This window comes from Triturus cristatus, chromosome 2_1 (assembly GCF_964204655.1).
Source record: "Triturus cristatus chromosome 2_1, aTriCri1.1, whole genome shotgun sequence".
Lineage (NCBI taxonomy): Eukaryota > Metazoa > Chordata > Amphibia > Caudata > Salamandridae > Triturus > Triturus cristatus.
Genome location: NC_140581.1, coordinates 1195235429 through 1195248410, shown reverse-complemented (window position 1 = coordinate 1195248410; position 12982 = coordinate 1195235429).

The window sequence follows — 12982 nt, the reverse complement described above, 5'->3', positions numbered from 1 at the left end:
ATTGTGCCACCCTGGGACAGCCACCCAAACTGACACCACCAGGCCACTACTGTAGCCTGGGTAAGGTGGTGCTAGCACCCCTTACAGGGATGTAGGTACCCTATGTCCCATACCATACAACACATATACTCTCATAGGTCACCCCTATGGCAGGCCCTGGTAATCCTACAGGGCTGGGTGCTGAGGTATGTGTGAGGGGGGACCCCAACGTGAGTAGGACCTCTCTGCAACCTTCGTAAAATCGTTACTGGGTTGTTTGTAGTGTAGCCATACCATATACTCTTAACCGCATTATAAGTTATTGCGTCATCGTTGTAACTTAGGAATGGCTACACAGAACCATATCGTGTTTGGTGTCAAACATGAAGGAATCATACCCCCAGTCCAGCCATGGGCATGGGGGCATGATTCCCCCTTGCTAGGAGGGTGATATGGGAAAAGCAGTAGAATTTGGACACCAATTTAAAAGTGCACATGTACCACAGAGCCCCAATTCTGCATACACCGCCTGGAACCGGTTCAGGGGCGTCCTGCCCCTCGCCCAGGCGGGAAACACACAAAGGGGAGTGGGTGTAGCCACCCTTTCCCGCCTCTACTCTGATTGTTAGGCTCTCTTTTGGACCATCCCCTAATCTTGGGGATATATGGGAATAACTTTGCCCTAGAGCCTTAGATTCATACAGGACTTCACAGAACTGACCTTCGACGAGCTGCTGCCCAGCTGACTGAAGAAATCTCCCTTGGGATAAAGGAGTTATCCCCCTGCTTGGCAGGCACCTAAAAGACTACAAGATACCCGGTTGGAACTTCGTTGCTCTCACGACCTTCGACGCCTTCCAGCAACCTCAAGGTGGGTCTCCAGTGCATCCCAGCGTCCTGTGAGTGTGCCCAGCAAGTCTGAGCACCCTGGACCACGTGGGTGTCGAGATCCCCGCATACCCCGAGACACCGGCCACCTCTTGTCCAGCACACGACCCCAACCAGTGGGGAAGTTGTGCTTTGGCCCATTCTTGAGCCAACTTTCAAGCAGCATTTGTGCCGACTCTCAGCTCCCTGGCCCGCTCCGGTGGACCGTGGGAGCCCTTTTACGCACTCCATTTTGCTGCCTTCCGCGGTCCCTTGTCTCTCGACTTGTGGGCCCTGACGGAGGACAATCTTCTTTTCCAAGAGTTCCCCTGGTTGCTCCAGGCCTGCTCTACGTTCCCTGCAAAGGAGAGCACCCTCAGACCTCGTGGGTCTGCACCAGCAGCTGCTTTGTTCATCTTGCGTGGGTTGCGGTTGCCAATGCTTAGTGGATCCAATCGGGACACTAACACTGCAGCGACCCTCAGCCGACGTGGGACAGTCACCCTCCAGAAGCTGGCCTTCCTTGAAGCCTCCCGGAGCCCGTGACTGCAGAGCCCAGCTGTACCTTCCACACCTGAAGCACCCAACATCCACGAGCTCCTTCCTGTGAGCTCCCTGGTCACTGTTGTGTGACCCAGACTCTGTCCCCTCTGCTTTCAGGTTCATCTTTGCCTTTTCTTCAACTTTAATCTTCACGACTTCAACGACACTTCCAGCTAGCAGCAGTTTGGACTCCTTTTCCATAGAAAATCAGCCCGCGACCCGACATCAGAATCGACCTATGCACCCGGCTTCCCTGGGGCAGGTAACAGTGGTACTTCGGTACTTCCGTGGTGGTGGGCTCTCCAAAGCCTTAAGTCTCAAGCCTTAACTTTGTACTGTTGTTAGAAGTGTCCTTAAACCTTAATTATTCAACCGCGACATTCTCCATAGGCTAACATTGCGATCCCGATAGCAACTTCTCGCACTGCACACGCCTCCCGTGGGTCCCCTTCCTCTTAACTGTGGGTGGATTCTTAAGGGGCCAGCGATCCTGAATGCCCTAGGCATTGCCTGTAGAATTGTCGTGGTTCTTATACCACTATTTTAGTATATGGTTTGGTCTCCCCCTGGGGCCCATTGATTTCTGTGCTATTTATTGTGTTTATAAATGCTTGTTTGAAGTGTAACTTTGCCACTAGCCACATAAAGTGACTGTGGGATTCTGTCTAGAATAAATACATATATTTTATATATATACCTGTGTGGGCTACTCTTTCATTTGGTTATTCAAGAGGTTATTATGGTAAAACAAGAAGCTTAACACTCCTTCAAGACTTAGCCTGAAGGCTGCTCTCCACAGCTACCACTAGGATAGCTTTCTTTAAAGGTTGTCTTAAACCTATCATCAATAGGAGTCGAATTGGACTGGTGCAAGGTGTCCCTATAACTAGGGACAGCATATGCCAGGCCAACTTCTCACATTGGTGTGCAGCGGTTGGATTCAAGCTTGCCATTGTTTTACCAGATAACAAATTGAATTTCTAAAGTGAAAGCCACAAGGTACCAAAGGTACATATAAATTCAAGCTAGAATACAATAAGTTCTACTGAACTTGGAGTTGTGTGTAGAGGGTTTAGCACACCTTGACTACAACTCAAGAGAGGGTTCAGTAGGCCACACTTAGTGTAGGTAGATACATCACTACACTAAACATGTCTTCAGGTGCAGGTGCCACTAAGGCTATGGAAGGACCCCAGAGGGTCCCAGTAGATAAGTATGATAATTTCACCTTTGCAGAGCTCAGGGAAATGTGCACCCTTAGAAAACTCAAGACAAACAAAGGTGCCAACACACAACGTCTCAGGGAAATCCTGCTCATAGCAGACTTTATGGAGTCCATAGGGTACAGAGAGACATACAGAGTGGGTGGGCACCCATCAGAAGAGGACACTCCCAGAGTGGACTCTGATGATGAACAGGAAGAGGATGAAAATCCTGACCTGGAAGAAACAGACCACTCACAGCATGGAGGTGATGGCTCAAGAGGCACTCCCTCCACCCTTAAAAGGAGAGTGGTGGATCCAAGAAGGAACAGATCCCCCTCAGTGGGATCCAACCATTCTAGGAGATCCAAAGGGTCCTCTGCCTCTTCTCAGAGAAGAGAATCCTCTCATGAGAGGAAATGCAGACTGATCAAATTTGAGCAGGCTAAGCTTGAGCTTAAAAGAGAACAGTTAGCATTGGACAGGGAAACCCTGGAGCTTCAGAAAGCTTCAAAGAAGTGGGGTCTAGAGATCCCTGGTGGCAGTAATGAAACCCCTAGAGTTAGAGAGAAAGTCCCTGACAATAGGAACCTCCACAAGATTGTGCCCCCCTATCAGAATGGGGATGATATCCACAAATGGATATCTGCTCTTGAAAGGGCCTGTACCTTAAACATTAGGTGAGAGTAAGAGTTAAGACCTTAACCATAAGGCCAGAGTAAGAGTCAAGACCTTAACCATTAGGCCAGAGTACGAGCTTAAGACCTTAACCATTAGGCCAGAGTAAGAGCTAAGACCTTAACCATTAGGCAAAAGTAAGAGTCAAGGACCTTAACCATTAGGCCAGAGTAAGAGTCTAGACCTTAACCATCAGGCAAGAGTAAGAGTCAAGACCTTAACCATTGTGAAGGAGTAAGAGTCAAGACCTTAACCATTAGGCCAGAGTAAGAATTAAGAACTTAACCATTAGCCCAGAGTAAGACTCTAAGAAATTTAACCATTATCCCAGAGTAAGAGTTAAGACCTTAACCATTAGCCCAGAGTAAGAGTTAAGACCTTAACCATTAGGCCAGAGTAAGAGTCTAAGACCTTAACCATTAGGCCAGAGTAAGAGTCTAAGACCTTAACCATTAGGCCAGACTAAGAGTTAAGACCTTAACCATTAGGCCAGAGTAAGAGTCTAAGACCTTAACCATTAGGCCAGAGTAAGGGTCTAAGACCTTAACCATTAGGCCAGACTAAGAGTTAAGACCTTAACCATTAGGCCAGAGTAAGAGTCTAAGACCTTAACCATTAGGCCAGAGTAAGAGTCTATACCTTAACCATTAGGCCAGAGTAAGAGTTAAGACCTGAACCATTAGGTCAGAGTAAGAGTCTAGACCTTAACCAGTAGGCCAGAGTAAGAGTCTAAGACCTTAACCATTAGGCCAGAGGAAGAGTCAAAACCTTAACCATTAGGCCAGAATGAGAGTCAAGACCTTAACCATTAGGCCAGAGTAAGAGTTAAGAACTTAACCATTAGGTCAGAGTAAGAGTCTAAGACCTTAACCAGTAGGCTAGAGTAAGTGTTAAGACCTTAACCATTAGGCCAGATTAAGAGTCAAGACCTTAACCATTAGGCCAGAGTAAGAGTCAAGACCTTAACCAGTAGGCCAGAGTAAGAGTTAAGACCTTAACCATTAGGCCAGAGTAAGAGTTAAGAACTTAACCATTAGCCCAGAGTAAGACTCTAAGAAATTAACCGTTAGCCCAGAGTAAGAGTTAAGACCTTAACCATTAGGCCAGAGTAAGAGTTAAGACCTTAACTAGTAGGCCAGAGTAAGAGTCTAAGACCTTAACCATAAGGCCAGAGTAAGAGTCTAAGAAATTAACCATTAGGCCAGAGGAAGAGTCAAAACCTTAACCATTAGGCCAGAATAAGAGTCAAGACCTTAACCATTAGGCCTGAGTAAGAGTTAAGACCTTAACCAGTAGGCCAGAGTAAGAGTCTAAGACCTTAACCATAAGGCCAGAGTAAGAGTCTAAGAAATTAACCATTAGGCCAGAGTAAGAGTTAAGACCTTAACCATTAGGCCAAGAGTAAGAGTTAAGACCTTAACCATTAGGCCAGAGTAAGAGTTAAGACCTTAACCATTAGGCCAGAGTAAGAGTCAAGATCTTAACCATTAGGCCAGAGTAAGAGTTTACGACATTAACCATTAGGCCAGAGTAAGAGTTAAGACCTTAACCATTAGGCCAGAGTAAGAGTATAAGACCTTAGCCATTAGGCCAGAGTAAGAGTCTAAGGCCTTAACCATTAGGCCAGATTAAGAGTCAAGACCTTAACCATTAGGCCAGAGTAAGAGTCAAGACCTTAACCAGTAGACCAGAGTAAGAGTTAAGACCTTAACCATTAGGCCAGAGTAAGAGTTAAAAACTTAACCATTAGCCCAGAGTAAGACTCTAAGAAATTAACCGTTAGCCTAGAGTAAGAGTTAAGACCTTAACCATTAGCCCAGAGTAAGAGATAACACCTTAATCAGTAGGCCAGAGTAAGAGTCAAGACCTTAACCGTTTGGCCAGAGTAAGAGTCTAAGACCTTAACCATTAGGCCAGAGTAAAAGTCTAAGACCTTAACCATTAGGCCAGAGTAAAGTTAAGCCCTTAACCATTAGGCCAGAGTAAGAGTCAAGACCTTAACCATTAGGCCAGAGTAAGAGTTAAGACCTTAACCATTACGCCAGAGTAAGAGTTAAGACCTTAACCATTAAGCCAGAGTAAGAGTTAAGACCTTAACCATTAGGCCAGTGTAAGAGTTAAGACCTTAAACATTAGGTGAGAGTAAGAGTTAAGACCTTAACCATTAGGCCAGAGTAAGAGTCAAGACCTTAACCATTAGGCCAGAGTAAGAGCTTAAGACCTTAACCATTAGGCCAGAGTAAGAGCTAAGACCTTAACCATTAGGCAAAAGTAAGAGTCAAAGACCTTAACCATTAGGCCAGAGTAAGAGTCTAAACCTTAACCATCAGGCCAGAGTAAGAGTCAAGACCTTAACCATTATGAAGGAGTAAGAGTCAAGACCTTAACCATTAGGCCAGAGTAAGAATTAAGAACTTAACCATTAGCCCAGAGTAAGACTCTAAGAAATTAACCATTATCCCAGAGTAAGAGTTAAGACCTTAACCATTAGCCCAGAGTAAGAGTTAAGACCTTAACCATTAGGCCAGAGTAAGAGTCTAAGACCTTAACCATTAGGCCAGAGTAAGAGCTTAAGACCTTAACCATTAAGCCAGAGCAAGAGTTAAGACCTTAACCATTAGGCCAGTGTAAGAGTTAAGACCTTAAACATTAGGTGAGAGTAAGAGTTAAGACCTTAACCATTAGGCCAGAGTAAGAGTCAAGACCTTAACCATTAGGCCAGAGTAAGAGCTTAAGACCTTAACCATTAGGCCAGAGTAAGAGCTAAGACCTTAACCATTAGGCAAAAGTAAGAGTCAAGGACCTTAACCATTAGGCCAGAGTAAGAGTCTAGACCTTAACCATTAGGCCAGAGTAAGAGTCTAAGACCTTAACCATTAGGCCAGAGTAAGAGTCTATACCTTAACCATTAGGCCAGAGTAAGAGTTAAGACCTGAACCATTAGGTCAGAGTAAGAGTCTAGACCTTAACCAGTAGGCCAGAGTAAGAGTCTAAGACCTTAACCATAAGGCCAGAGTAAGAGTCTAAGAAATTAACCATTAGGCCAGAGTAAGAGTTAAGACCTTAACCATTAGGCCAAGAGTAAGAGTTAAGACCTTAACCATTAGGCCAGAGTAAGAGTCAAGACCTTAACCATTAGGCCAGAGTAAGAGCTTAAGACCTTAACCATTAGGCCAGAGTAAGAGCTAAGACCTTAACCATTAGGCAAAAGTAAGAGTCAAGGACCTTAACCATTAGGCCAGAGTAAGAGTCTAGACCTTAACCATTAGGCCAGAGTAAGAGTCTAAGACCTTAACCATTAGGCCAGAGTAAGAGTCTATACCTTAACCATTAGGCCAGAGTAAGAGTTAAGACCTGAACCATTAGGCCTGAGTAAGAGTTAAGACCTTAACCAGTAGGCCAGAGTAAGAGTCTAAGACCTTAACCATAAGGCCAGAGTAAGAGTCTAAGAAATTAACCATTAGGCCAGAGTAAGAGTTAAGACCTTAACCATTAGGCCAAGAGTAAGAGTTAAGACCTTAACCATTAGGCCAGAGTAAGAGTTAAGACCTTAACCATTAGACCAGAGTAAGAGTCAAGATCTTAACCATTAGGCCAGAGTAAGAGTTTACGACATTAACCATTAGGCCAGAGTAAGAGTTAAGACCTTAACCATTAGGCCAGAGTAAGAGTATAAGACCTTAGCCATTAGGCCAGAGTAAGAGTCTAAGGCCTTAACCATTAGGCCAGATTAAGAGTCAAGACCTTAACCATTAGGCCAGAGTAAGAGTCAAGACCTTAACCAGTAGACCAGAGTAAGAGTTAAGACCTTAACCATTAGGCCAGAGTAAGAGTTAAAAACTTAACCATTAGCCCAGAGTAAGACTCTAAGAAATTAACCGTTAGCCTAGAGTAAGAGTTAAGACCTTAACCATTAGCCCAGAGTAAGAGATAACACCTTAATCAGTAGGCCAGAGTAAGAGTCAAGACCTTAACCGTTTGGCCAGAGTAAGAGTCTAAGACCTTAACCATTAGGCCAGAGTAAAAGTCTAAGACCTTAACCATTAGGCCAGAGTAAAGTTAAGCCCTTAACCATTAGGCCAGAGTAAGAGTCAAGACCTTAACCATTAGGCCAGAGTAAGAGTTAAGACCTTAACCATTACGCCAGAGTAAGAGTTAAGACCTTAACCATTAAGCCAGAGTAAGAGTTAAGACCTTAACCATTAGGCCAGTGTAAGAGTTAAGACCTTAAACATTAGGTGAGAGTAAGAGTTAAGACCTTAACCATTAGGCCAGAGTAAGAGTCAAGACCTTAACCATTAGGCCAGAGTAAGAGCTTAAGACCTTAACCATTAGGCCAGAGTAAGAGCTAAGACCTTAACCATTAGGCAAAAGTAAGAGTCAAAGACCTTAACCATTAGGCCAGAGTAAGAGTCTAAACCTTAACCATCAGGCCAGAGTAAGAGTCAAGACCTTAACCATTATGAAGGAGTAAGAGTCAAGACCTTAACCATTAGGCCAGAGTAAGAATTAAGAACTTAACCATTAGCCCAGAGTAAGACTCTAAGAAATTAACCATTATCCCAGAGTAAGAGTTAAGACCTTAACCATTAGCCCAGAGTAAGAGTTAAGACCTTAACCATTAGGCCAGAGTAAGAGTCTAAGACCTTAACCATTAGGCCAGAGTACGAGCTTAAGACCTTAACCATTAGGCCAGAGTAAGAGCTAAGACCTTAACCATTAGGCAAAAGTAAGAGTCAAGGACCTTAACCATTAGGCCAGAGTAAGAGTCTAGACCTTAACCATCAGGCAAGAGTAAGAGTCAAGACCTTAACCATTGTGAAGGAGTAAGAGTCAAGACCTTAACCATTAGGCCAGAGTAAGAATTAAGAACTTAACCATTAGCCCAGAGTAAGACTCTAAGAAATTTAACCATTATCCCAGAGTAAGAGTTAAGACCTTAACCATTAGCCCAGAGTAAGAGTTAAGACCTTAACCATTAGGCCAGAGTAAGAGTCTAAGACCTTAACCATTAGGCCAGAGTAAGAGTCTAAGACCTTAACCATTAGGCCAGACTAAGAGTTAAGACCTTAACCATTAGGCCAGAGTAAGAGTCTAAGACCTTAACCATTAGGCCAGAGTGAGGGTCTAAGACCTTAACCATTAGGCCAGACTAAGAGTTAAGACCTTAACCATTAGGCCAGAGTAAGAGTCTAAGACCTTAACCATTAGGCCAGAGTAAGAGTCTATACCTTAACCATTAGGCCAGAGTAAGAGTTAAGACCTGAACCATTAGGTCAGAGTAAGAGTCTAGACCTTAACCAGTAGGCCAGAGTAAGAGTCTAAGACCTTAACCATTAGGCCAGAGGAAGAGTCAAAACCTTAACCATTAGGCCAGAATGAGAGTCAAGACCTTAACCATTAGGCCAGATTAAGAGTCAAGACCTTAACCATTAGGCCAGAGTAAGAGTCAAGACCTTAACCAGTAGGCCAGAGTAAGAGTTAAGACCTTAACCATTAGGCCAGAGTAAGAGTTAAGAACTTAACCATTAGCCCAGAGTAAGACTCTAAGAAATTAACCGTTAGCCCAGAGTAAGAGTTAAGCCCTTAACCATTAGGCCAGAGTAAGAGTCAAGACCTTAACCATTAGGCCAGAGTAAGAGTTAAGACCTTAACCATTACGCCAGAGTAAGAGTTAAGACCTTAACCATTAAGCCAGAGTAAGAGTTAAGACCTTAACCATTAGGCCAGTGTAAGAGTTAAGACCTTAAACATTAGGTGAGAGTAAGAGTTAAGACCTTAACCATTAGGCCAGAGTAAGAGTCAAGACCTTAACCATTAGGCCAGAGTAAGAGCTTAAGACCTTAACCATTAGGCCAGAGTAAGAGCTAAGACCTTAACCATTAGGCAAAAGTAAGAGTCAAAGACCTTAACCATTAGGCCAGAGTAAGAGTCTAAACCTTAACCATCAGGCCAGAGTAAGAGTTAAGAACTTAACCATTAGGTCAGAGTAAGAGTCTAAGACCTTAACCAGTAGGCTAGAGTAAGTGTTAAGACCTTAACCATTAGGCCAGATTAAGAGTCAAGACCTTAACCATTAGGCCAGAGTAAGAGTCAAGACCTTAACCAGTAGGCCAGAGTAAGAGTTAAGACCTTAACCATTAGGCCAGAGTAAGAGTTAAGAACTTAACCATTAGCCCAGAGTAAGACTCTAAGAAATTAACCGTTAGCCCAGAGTAAGAGTTAAGACCTTAACCATTAGGCCAGAGTAAGAGTTAAGACCTTAACTAGTAGGCCAGAGTAAGAGTCTAAGACCTTAACCATAAGGCCAGAGTAAGAGTCTAAGAAATTAACCATTAGGCCAGAGGAAGAGTCAAAACCTTAACCATTAGGCCAGAATAAGAGTCAAGACCTTAACCATTAGGCCTGAGTAAGAGTTAAGACCTTAACCAGTAGGCCAGAGTAAGAGTCTAAGACCTTAACCATAAGGCCAGAGTAAGAGTCTAAGAAATTAACCATTAGGCCAGAGTAAGAGTTAAGACCTTAACCATTAGGCCAAGAGTAAGAGTTAAGACCTTAACCATTAGGCCAGAGTAAGAGTTAAGACCTTAACCATTAGGCCAGAGTAAGAGTCAAGATCTTAACCATTAGGCCAGAGTAAGAGTTTACGACATTAACCATTAGGCCAGAGTAAGAGTTAAGACCTTAACCATTAGGCCAGAGTAAGAGTATAAGACCTTAGCCATTAGGCCAGAGTAAGAGTCTAAGGCCTTAACCATTAGGCCAGATTAAGAGTCAAGACCTTAACCATTAGGCCAGAGTAAGAGTCAAGACCTTAACCAGTAGACCAGAGTAAGAGTTAAGACCTTAACCATTAGGCCAGAGTAAGAGTTAAAAACTTAACCATTAGCCCAGAGTAAGACTCTAAGAAATTAACCGTTAGCCTAGAGTAAGAGTTAAGACCTTAACCATTAGCCCAGAGTAAGAGATAACACCTTAATCAGTAGGCCAGAGTAAGAGTCAAGACCTTAACCGTTTGGCCAGAGTAAGAGTCTAAGACCTTAACCATTAGGCCAGAGTAAAAGTCTAAGACCTTAACCATTAGGCCAGAGTAAAGTTAAGCCCTTAACCATTAGGCCAGAGTAAGAGTCAAGACCTTAACCATTAGGCCAGAGTAAGAGTTAAGACCTTAACCATTACGCCAGAGTAAGAGTTAAGACCTTAACCATTAAGCCAGAGTAAGAGTTAAGACCTTAACCATTAGGCCAGTGTAAGAGTTAAGACCTTAAACATTAGGTGAGAGTAAGAGTTAAGACCTTAACCATTAGGCCAGAGTAAGAGTCTAAGACCTTAACCATTAGGCCAGAGTAAGAGTCTAAGACCTTAACCATTAGGCCAGACTAAGATTTAAGACCTTAACCATTAGGCCAGAGTAAGAGTCTAAGACCTTAACCATTAGGCCAGAGTAAGAGTCTAAAACCTTAACCATTAGGCCAGACTAAGAGTTAAGACCTTAACCATTAGGCCAGAGTAAGAGTCTAAGACCTTAACCATTAGGCCAGAGTAAGAGTCTATACCTTAACCATTAGGCCAGAGTAAGAGTTAAGACCTGAACCATTAGGTCAGAGTAAGAGTCTAGACCTTAACCAGTAGGCCAGAGTAAGAGTCTAAGACCTTAACCATTAGGCCAGAGGAAGAGTCAAAACCTTAACCATTAGGCCAGAATGAGAGTCAAGACCTTAACCATTAGGCCAGAGTAAGAGTTAAGAACTTAACCATTAGGTCAGAGTAAGAGTCTAAGACCTTAACCAGTAGGCTAGAGTAAGTGTTAAGACCTTAACCATTAGGCCAGATTAAGAGTCAAGACCTTAACCATTAGGCCAGAGTAAGAGTCAAGACCTTAACCAGTAGGCCAGAGTAAGAGTTAAGACCTTAACCATTAGGCCAGAGTAAGAGTTAAGAACTTAACCATTAGCCCAGAGTAAGACTCTAAGAAATTAACCGTTAGCCCAGAGTAAGAGTTAAGACCTTAACCATTAGGCCAGAGTAAGAGTTAAGACCTTAACTAGTAGGCCAGAGTAAGAGTCTAAGACCTTAACCATAAGGCCAGAGTAAGAGTCTAAGAAATTAACCATTAGGCCAGAGGAAGAGTCAAAACCTTAACCATTAGGCCAGAATAAGAGTCAAGACCTTAACCATTAGGCCTGAGTAAGAGTTAAGACCTTAACCAGTAGGCCAGAGTAAGAGTCTAAGACCTTAACCATAAGGCCAGAGTAAGAGTCTAAGAAATTAACCATTAGGCCAGAGTAAGAGTTAAGACCTTAACCATTAGGCCAAGAGTAAGAGTTAAGACCTTAACCATTAGGCCAGAGTAAGAGTTAAGACTTTAACCATTAGGCCAGAGTAAGAGTCAAGATCTTAACCATTAGGCCAGAGTAAGAGTTTACGACATTAACCATTAGGCCAGAGTAAGAGTTAAGACCTTAACCATTAGGCCAGAGTAAGAGTATAAGACCTTAGCCATTAGGCCAGAGTAAGAGTCTAAGGCCTTAACCATTAGGCCAGATTAAGAGTCAAGACCTTAACCATTAGGCCAGAGTAAGAGTCAAGACCTTAACCAGTAGACCAGAGTAAGAGTTAAGACCTTAACCATTAGGCCAGAGTAAGAGTTAAAAACTTAACCATTAGCCCAGAGTAAGACTCTAAGAAATTAACCGTTAGCCTAGAGTAAGAGTTAAGACCTTAACCATTAGCCCAGAGTAAGAGATAACACCTTAATCAGTAGGCCAGAGTAAGAGTCAAGACCTTAACCATTAGGCCAGAGTAAAAGTCTAAGACCTTAACCATTAGGCCAGAGTAAGAGTTAAGCCCTTAACCATTAGGCCAGAGTAAGAGTCAAGACCTTAACCATTAGGCCAGAGTAAGAGTTAAGACCTTAACCATTACGCCAGAGTAAGAGTTAAGACCTTAACCATTAAGCCAGAGTAAGAGTTAAGACCTTAACCATTAGGCCAGTGTAAGAGTTAAGACCTTAAACATTAGGTGAGAGTAAGAGTTAAGACCTTAACCATTAGGCCAGAGTAAGAGTCAAGACCTTAACCATTAGGCCAGAGTAAGAGCTTAAGACCTTAACCATTAGGCCAGAGTAAGAGCTAAGACCTTAACCATTAGGCAAAAGTAAGAGTCAAAGACCTTAACCATTAGGCCAGAGTAAGAGTCTAAACCTTAACCATCAGGCCAGAGTAAGAGTCAAGACCTTAACCATTATGAAGGAGTAAGAGTCAAGACCTTAACCATTAGGCCAGAGTAAGAATTAAGAACTTAACCATTAGCCCAGAGTAAGACTCTAAGAAATTAACCATTATCCCAGAGTAAGAGTTAAGACCTTAACCATTAGCCCAGAGTAAGAGTTAAGAGCTTAACCATTAGGCCAGAGTAAGAGTCTAAGACCTTAACCATTAGGCCAGAGTAAGAGCTTAAGACCTTAACCATTAAGCCAGAGCAAGAGTTAAGACCTTAACCATTAGGCCAGTGTAAGAGTTAAGACCTTAAACATTAGGTGAGAGTAAGAGTTAAGACCTTAACCATTAGGCCAGAGTAAGAGTCAAGACCTTAACCATTAGGCCAGAGTAAGAGCTTAAGACCTTAACCATTAGGCCAGAGTAAGAGCTAAGACCTTAACCATTAGGCAAAAGTAAGAGTCAAGGACCTTAACCATTAGGCCAGAGTAAGAG